The sequence below is a fragment of the Palaemon carinicauda genome, chromosome 1, assembly GCF_036898095.1.
Source record: "Palaemon carinicauda isolate YSFRI2023 chromosome 1, ASM3689809v2, whole genome shotgun sequence".
Classification (NCBI taxonomy): Eukaryota; Metazoa; Arthropoda; class Malacostraca; order Decapoda; family Palaemonidae; genus Palaemon; species Palaemon carinicauda.
Genome location: NC_090725.1, coordinates 1,820,230 through 1,828,412, shown reverse-complemented (window position 1 = coordinate 1,828,412; position 8,183 = coordinate 1,820,230). Strand labels below are relative to the sequence as shown.

General features: G+C 46.5%; 1 protein-coding gene across 1 annotated transcript in view; it reads left to right on the top strand.

Annotated features, from left to right (window-relative positions):
* LOC137646071 (uncharacterized) overlaps nt 1-8,183 on the top strand; it is a 187,032-nt gene that overhangs the window by 543 nt on the left and 178,306 nt on the right. The gene's annotated exons all lie outside the window — the stretch shown is intronic.

The window sequence follows — 8,183 nt, the reverse complement described above, 5'->3', positions numbered from 1 at the left end:
AACGTCAACCTTGTCCCTTCGTGAGAGGCGAACTTCTGCAGTACCTTGTTGACAATCTTGAATGGTGGGAATGCATATAGGTCCAGATGAGACCAATCTAGAAGAAATGCGTCTATGTGCATTGCTGCTGGGTCTGGGACTGGAGAGCAATAGATTGGAAGTCTCTTGGTCATCGAGGTTGCAAAGAGGTCTATGGTGGGTTGACCCCAAGTTGCCCAAAGACTCTTGCACACGTCCTTGTGGAGGGTCCATTCCGTAGGAATTACCTGACCCCTCCGACTGAGGCAGTCTGCTAAGACGTTCAAGTCGCCCTGGATAAACCTCGTTAACAGGGAGATGCCTCGATCTCTTGACCAAATGAGCAGGCCCCTTGCGATCTCGTACAGCGTCAGGGAGTGGGTGCCTCCTTGCTTGGAAATGTATGCCAAGGCTGTGGTATTGTCGGAGTTGATCTCTACCACTTTGTTTAGAAGGAGACTCTCTAATTCCATCAAGGCCAGGTGGACTGCCAAAAGCTCCTTGCCGTTGATGTGCATGCTCCTCTGACTTGAGGTCCACAGACCTGAGCATTCCCGACCGTCCAGGGTCGCACCCCAACCCATATCCCGACGCGTCTGAGAATAGTACGTGGTTTGGGTTCTGAACTGCTAGGGAAAGTTCCCTCTCTCAGACTGATATTGTCGTTCCACCAATTCAGGCATGCCTTTACTGGTTCGGAGACCGGGATTGAGACCGTCTCTAATGTCTTGTCCTTTTTCCAGTGAAAGGCTAGATGGAACTGGAGAGGTCGAAGGTGTAGCCTTCCTAGCGAGACAAACTGCTCCAGGGATGATAGAGTTCCTACTAGACTCATCCAATTCCTGACTGAGCACCGTTCTCTCTTCAACATCAGTTGGACTTTGAGCAGGGCTTGCTCTATTCGGGTGGCAGACGGAAAAGCCCGAAAAACTGGACTGCGAATCTCCATCCCTAAATACAGTATAGTTTGGGATGGAATCAGCTGGGACTTTTCGAGGTTGACCAAAAGTCCCAATTCCTTGGTCAGATCCAATGTCCAATGAAGATCCTGCAGACAGCGATGACTGGACGAGGCTCTGAGAAACCAGTCGTCCAAGTAAAGGGAGGCTCTGATTCCCGATAAATGGAGGAATTTTGCAACATTCCTCATAAGCCTCGTAAACACGAGAGGAGCAGGACTTAGGCCAAAGCACAGGGCCCGAAACTGGTATACCACATTGTTGAAAACAAACCTCAGAAACGGTTGGGAATCTGGGTGTATGGGGATGTGGAAGTACGCGTCTCTTAGGTCTAGAGAGACCATCCAGTCTCCCTTTCTGACCGCTGCTAAGACTGATTTCGTGGTCTCCATGGTGAACTTTGTCTTCGTAACAAAGACGTTGAGTGCACTGACGTCTAGCACCGGTCTCCAACCTCCTGTCTTCTTCGGTACTAGAAGAGACGGTTGTAAAACCCCGGTGATTGAAGGTCCGAGACTTTCACCACCGCTCCCTTCTCTAGCAATAGAGACACTTCTAGGTTAGGGCTTGTCTCTTTGACTCCTCTCGGTACCTGGGAGAGAGGTCGATGGGGGAAGTCGCTAGAGGAGGTTTGCGTACAAATGGAATTTTGTACCCTTCTCTGAGCAACCTCACAGATTGTTGGTCTGCGCCCCTCTTCTCCCAGGCCTGCCAGAAGTTCTTCAATCTGGCTCCTACTGCTGTCTGAGGCTGTGGGCAGTCAGACTCTGCCACGTGAGGACTTGGCTCCTCTCTTCTTTCCTCTCTTTCCCTCGGCACGAGTACTTCCCCTGCTGGGAGCTCTGCCACGAAAGGGCGGAATAAAACTGGATGCCGGAGTGTCTATCCTAGGTCTAGCTGAAAAGGATGTAGAAGGAGTCCCTTTGCGAGCAGAGGACGCCACCAAGTCATGGGTGTCCTTCTGCACGAGTGAAGAAGCTATGTCCTTAACCAATTGTTGCGGGAACAAAAACTTTGATAAGGGAGCAAAGAGCAGTTCAGATCTCTGACAGGGGAGTAACTCCTGCCGAAAGAAAAGAGCAAAGGGACTCTCCGCTTCTTTAAGACTCCCGACGTAAAAGAGGAGGAGAGCTCATTGGAACCATCGCGGATGGCTTTATCCATACAGGACATAATCAGTAAGGAGACATCTCTATCAGCCGATGAGATTTTCCTACTTAAGGCTCCCAAACACCAGTCAAGGAAGTTGAAAACTTCAAAGGCTCTGTAAATGCCTTTCAGCAGATGGTCGAGGTCCCAGGAGGACCAACTAATCTTCGAGCGTCTCATGGCTAGGCGGCGGGGAGAGTCTACAAGGCTTGAGAAGTCACCCTGGGCAGAGGCAGGGACTCCCAAGCCGAGAACTTCTCCCGTGGCATACCAGACGCTCGATCTAGACGAGAGTTTAGACGGAGGGAAGGCAAAGGCCGTCTTCCCCCAAACTCCTCTTGGTTTCCAACCAGTCGCCTAAAAGCCGTAAAGCTCTCTTGGAAGAGCGAGAGAGCACAAGTTTCGTAAAGGCTAGCATGTTAGCAGGTAAGCCTAGAGCAAACTCAGACGGTGGCGAACGAGGAGCAACAGCGATGAAGTGATCGGGAAACAACTCCTTAAAAATTAACATGACTTTCTTAAAGTCCATCGATGGAGGAACTGTTCTGGGTTCGTCTACATCCGAAGGATGATCATCAAGCTGAGGGTCAGCAACGTCCTCATCTGAAGGATCCTCATCTGACAACTGCTGAGTAACAAGCAAAGGGGTTGGCAATGCTTGACACGCAGCGTCCACACGCACTGGTGCATTAGTAGCGGACCAGGACGCAACGTCATGTAACTGCTTAACAGTCTGTGAACTGTCAACAACAACAGGTGCGGAGGACGCTCGGCGTCCACTCGAGACTGTTTTGACTGCCTAGTCTGAGCAGTCAAAACAACTCTAGACTGCGGTGGTTGACGCTCAGCGTCAAAACAAGTCAACTCCGCTGGTTGGCGAACGTCCTGAACATCAACAGGAGCATTAGGAAGTGGCCTAACGTCCAAATGCGGCTGAAAGTCAACACGTGACCGCATCGAGTGAGGCTCTACATATCGTGACTGACGTGACTTAGCTACGCCAACGTCAACAGGACGCACAAAGGTTCGTTTGGGCGGCTGAAGGCCAGGATCTCGATGAGATAAACGGCTAGGATCAACGTGAACCTTATCGGCAGAATAGTCTTCCATAAGGGAGGCAAGCTTAGTCTGCATGTCCTGCAGTATAACCCATTTAGGGTCCACGGGAATGGGTGCGGTAAACGACGGGGTTAACGTCTGAGACGGCACAACCTTGCCTACACCAAGACTCTCTGAGCCTGTGTAACGTTGTTGCTTAGGCAGCGAGCAGTCATCCGATGACTGCAACGGGTCAGAACTGTCCCAATGACTACATCCAGGACGCTGGACCTGTCCTGAAGGGACCGACTTTCGCTTAAGGGGCCTAGAAACCTTGCTCCACGGTTTCTTATGCGAAAAGCCTTCGGATGACGAGGAGAAAATGGGCTCTCTCGTCTTATGGTAGGGGCGATCTTGGTGAGATACGCCTGATACCATAGAGGGAACGTCTGTTCGCTGATCAAGGCCTCTCGAACCCATAAGTCGTATGACATTACTTCTCCCCTGGGCTTGGGAGCTTGCAAGAGGTCTCGGACTAGGTGAACGACAGGCACGAACAGACGAACCCTCGGTCGCAACACTGTTCACAACACTTTGCGCACTAATCACTTTCCCACTATATTCCGCTGTGGCACTCTGACACTAAGCTCTTTAACGTCAGCCATGAGTTGATTACGATCAGTTGCTAACGCTTCAACTCTTTCACCCAAGGCATGAATAGCACGTAACATGTCTTGCATAGATGGTTCCTGAGTGCCAGAAGGGGGGTTAGGTACAACCACTACAGGGGAAGGATTAGGGTCAGGGGCATGTGGAGAGGAAAAATCTACTGACCTAGAGGAACTCCTCCTTACCCTATCTCTCTCTAGCCTACGAGAATACTTATCGTATTCGAGCCAATCGAATTCCGAAAGGCCCACGCATTCCTCACACCGATCTCCTAATTGACAGGTTTTACCCCGACAATTAGAACACACAGTATGTGGGTCGAGAGAGGCCTTTGGAAGATGCCTATTACAGTCCCTAGCATTACACTTACGAAATCTAGGGGCTTGTGAAGCGTCAGCCATTTTGAATTAGTCAAAGAAAGTCCAAAAAAACAATCCAAGTCATCAACAATTAAATCTGTCCAATAAAGAGTTCAAGAGTTCAAGTTGAGGAAAAATGATATTTTAATTATAAAATAAATTTTTTAATATACTTACCCGGTGAATATATAATAGCTGCAACTCTGTTGCTCGACAGACACATACATAAAAAACTCGCGAGCGATCGCTATGCAGGTTGCGGGTGTGCCCACCAGCGCCAACTGTCGGCCAGATACCACTCTCGGCTGTAAACAAAACCTTCAATTTCTTCTCATCCCACTGTGTCTCTATTGGGGAGGAAGGGAGGGTCATTTAATTTATATATTCACAGGGTAATTATATTCAAAAATTTATTTTATAATTAAAATATCATTTTTAAATATTTAACTTAGCCGGTGAATATATAATAGCTGATTCACACCCAAGGAGGTGGGTAGAGACCAGAGTTAATTATGTTTACAGCGTATAAGCTAAGAGTTTTTTTTTTTTTTCATTTTGGCAGTTATCAATATAACAAAACCAAAATAAATAGGTACCTGGTGAGGAAGTTGACTTAGATGATTACTCTGCCTTGTAAGTCTGTCTTCCTCACGGAGCCCAGCGATCCTCTTAGGATGCTGACAGACTCCCAGGAGCTGAAGTATCAAGGGCTGCAACCCATACCAACAGGACCTCATCAAACCCCTAATCTGGGCGCTCTCAAGAAATGACTTTGACCACCCGCCAAATCAATCAGGATGCGAAAGGCTTCTTAGCCTTCCGAACAACCCATAAAACAATATTAAAAACATTTCAAGAGACAGATTAAAAGGATATTGGAATTAGGGAAGTGTAGTGGTAGAACCCTCACCCACTACTGCACTCGCCGCAACGAATGGACCCAGTGTGTAGCAGTCCTCGTAAAGAGTCTGGACATCTTTTAAGTAAAATGACGCGAACACTGACTTGTTTCTCCAAGAAGTCGCGTCCATAATACTTTGCAGAGATTTATTTTGCTTGAAGGCCACGGAGGTTGCTATATCTCTAACTTTGTGCGTCTTAACCTTAAGCAAACATCGGTCTTTCTCATTCAAGTGAGAATGAGCTTCTCGTATTAAAAAAATCTGATAAAATATGACAAAGAATTCTTTGACATAGGCAATGAAGGTTTCTTAACTGAGCACCATAATGCCTCAGATTTCCCTCGTAATGACTTAGTACGAGCTAAATAGAACTTAAGAGCTCTAACAGGACATAATACTCTTTCCAGTTCGTTGCCAACGATCTCTGATAAGCAAGGAATATCAAAAGATTTAGGCCAAGGACGAGAAGGCAGTTCATTTTTTGGCCAGGAAACCAAGTTGAAGTGAACAAGTGGCTTTTTTCTGTAGAAAAGCCGATGTTCTTACTGAAGGCATGAAGTTCACTGACCCTTTTAGCCGAAGCCAAGCACACTAGGAAAAGTGTCTTGAGGGTGAGATCCTTCAGGGAGGCTGAATGTAATGGCTCAAACCTGTCTGACATGAGGAACCTTAGGACCACGTCTAAGTTCCATCCAGGAGTTGCCAAACGACGTTCCTTAGAGGTCTCGAAAGACTTAAGGAGATCTTGGAGATCTTTATTGTTGGAAAGATCTAAGCCTCTATGTCGAAAGACCGAAGCCAACATGCTCCTGTAGCCCTTAATCGTGGGAGCTGAAAGGGAGCGAACCTTTCTCAGATGTAAAAGAAAATCTGCGATTTGGGCTACAGAGGTACTGGACGAGGACACAGATGCTGACTTGCACCAGTCTCGAAAGACTTCCCACTTCGACTGGTATACTCTAATGGTAGAAGCTCTCCTAGCTCTTGCAATCGCACTGACTGCCTCCTTCGAAAAATGTTATTTTTATTAATAAAATAAATTTTTGAATATACTTACCCGGTGATCATATAAGCTGCAACTCTGTTGCTCGACAGAAAAACCTACGGTCAAAATACGCCAGCGATCGCTATGCAGGTGGGGGTGTACATCAACAGCGCCATCTGTCGAGCAGGTACTTAGTACTCCAAGTAAACAAAGAACCAATTTTCTCCTCGGTCCACTGGGTCTCTATTGGGGAGGAAGGGAGGGTCCTTTAATATATGATCACCGGGTAAGTATATTCAAAAATTTATTTTATTAATAAAAATAACATTTTTCAATATTAAACTTAGCCGGTGATCATATAAGCTGATTCACACCCAGGGGGGTGGGTAGAGACCAGCATTACATGTTTACATTATTATGAGCTAAGTATTTTGTATTTCATTTTAGCAGTTATTCAAAATAACAAACATAAAATAAATAAGTACCTGGTAAGGAAGTCGACTTGAACAATTACTCTGCCTTTTTAAGTACGTCTTCCTTACGGAGCCTCGCGATCCTCTTACGATGCTGAGCGACCCCTAGGATCTGAAGTATCAAGGGTTGCAACCCATACAACAGGACCTCATCAAAACCTCTAATCTAGGCACTTCTCAAGAAATGACTTTGACCACCCGCCAAATCAAGTAGGATGCGAAAGGCTTCTTAGCCTTCCGGACAACCCAAAAACAATAATAAAACATTTCAAGAGAAAGATTAAAAATGTTATGGAATTAGGGAATTGTAGTGGTTGAGCCCTCACCCACTACTGCACTCGTTGCTACGAATGGTCCCAGAGTGTAGCAGTTCTCGTAAAGAGACTGGACATTCTTAAGATAAAAAGACGCGAACACTGATTTGCTTTCCCAATAGGTTGCGTCGATTATACTTTGCAGAGATCTATTTTGTTTAAAGGCCACGGAAGTTGCGACAGCTCTAACTTCGTGTGTCCTTACCTTCAGCAAAGCTTGGTCTTCCTCATTCAGATGGGAATGAGCTTCTCGTATTAACAGTCTGATAAAATAGGATAAAGCATTCTTTGACATAGGCAAAGATGGATTCTTAACTGAACACCATAAGGCTTCAGACGGGCCTCGTAAAGGTTTTTAAATAGAACTTAAGAGCTCTTAAAGGACATAAGACTCTTTCTAGTTCATTTCCAACCATACGATAAGTTTGGAATATCGAACGATATTGGTCAAGGCCGAGAAGGCAGCTCGTGTTTGGCTAGAAAACCAAGTTGTAGAACATGTAGCCGTTTCGGATGAGAATCCGATGTTCTTGCTGAAGGCATGAATCTCACTGACTCTTTTAGCTGTGGCTAAGCATATCAGGAAAAGAGTCTTTAAGGTGAGATCTTTCAGGGAGGCTGATTGTAGCGGTTCGAACCTGTCTGACATAAGGAATCTTAGTACCACGTCTAAATTCCAACCAGGTGTAACCAAACGACGCTCCTTCGTGGTCTCAAAAGACTTAAGGAGGTCCTGTAGATCTTTATTGTTGGAAAGATCTAAGCCTCTGTGACGGAAGACTAATGCCAACATGCTTCTGTAACCCTTGATAGTGGGAGCTGAAAGAGATCGTTCTTTCCTCAGATATAAGAGAAAGTCAGCTATTTGAGTTACAGAGGTACTGGTCGAGGATACGGATACTGACTTGCACCAGTTTCGGAAGATTTCCCACTTCGATTGGTAGACTCTAAGGGTGGATGTTCTCCTTGCTCTAGCAATCGCTCTGGCTGCCTCCTTCGAAAAGCCTCTAGCTCTCGAGAGTCTTTCGATAGTCTGAAGGCAGTCAGACGAAGAGCGTGGAGGCCTTGGTGTACCTTCTTTACGCGTGGCTGACGTAGAAGGTCCACCCTTAGGAGAAGTGTTCTGGGAACGTCTACTAGCCATCGAAGTACCTCGGTGAGCCATTCTCTCGCGGGCCAGAGGGAAGCAACTAGCGTCAACCTTGTCCCTTCGTGAGAGGCGAACTTCTGCAGTACCTTGTTGACAATCTTGAACGGAGGGAATGCATATAGATCTAGATGTGACCAATCTAGTAGAAAGGCATCTATATGAACTGC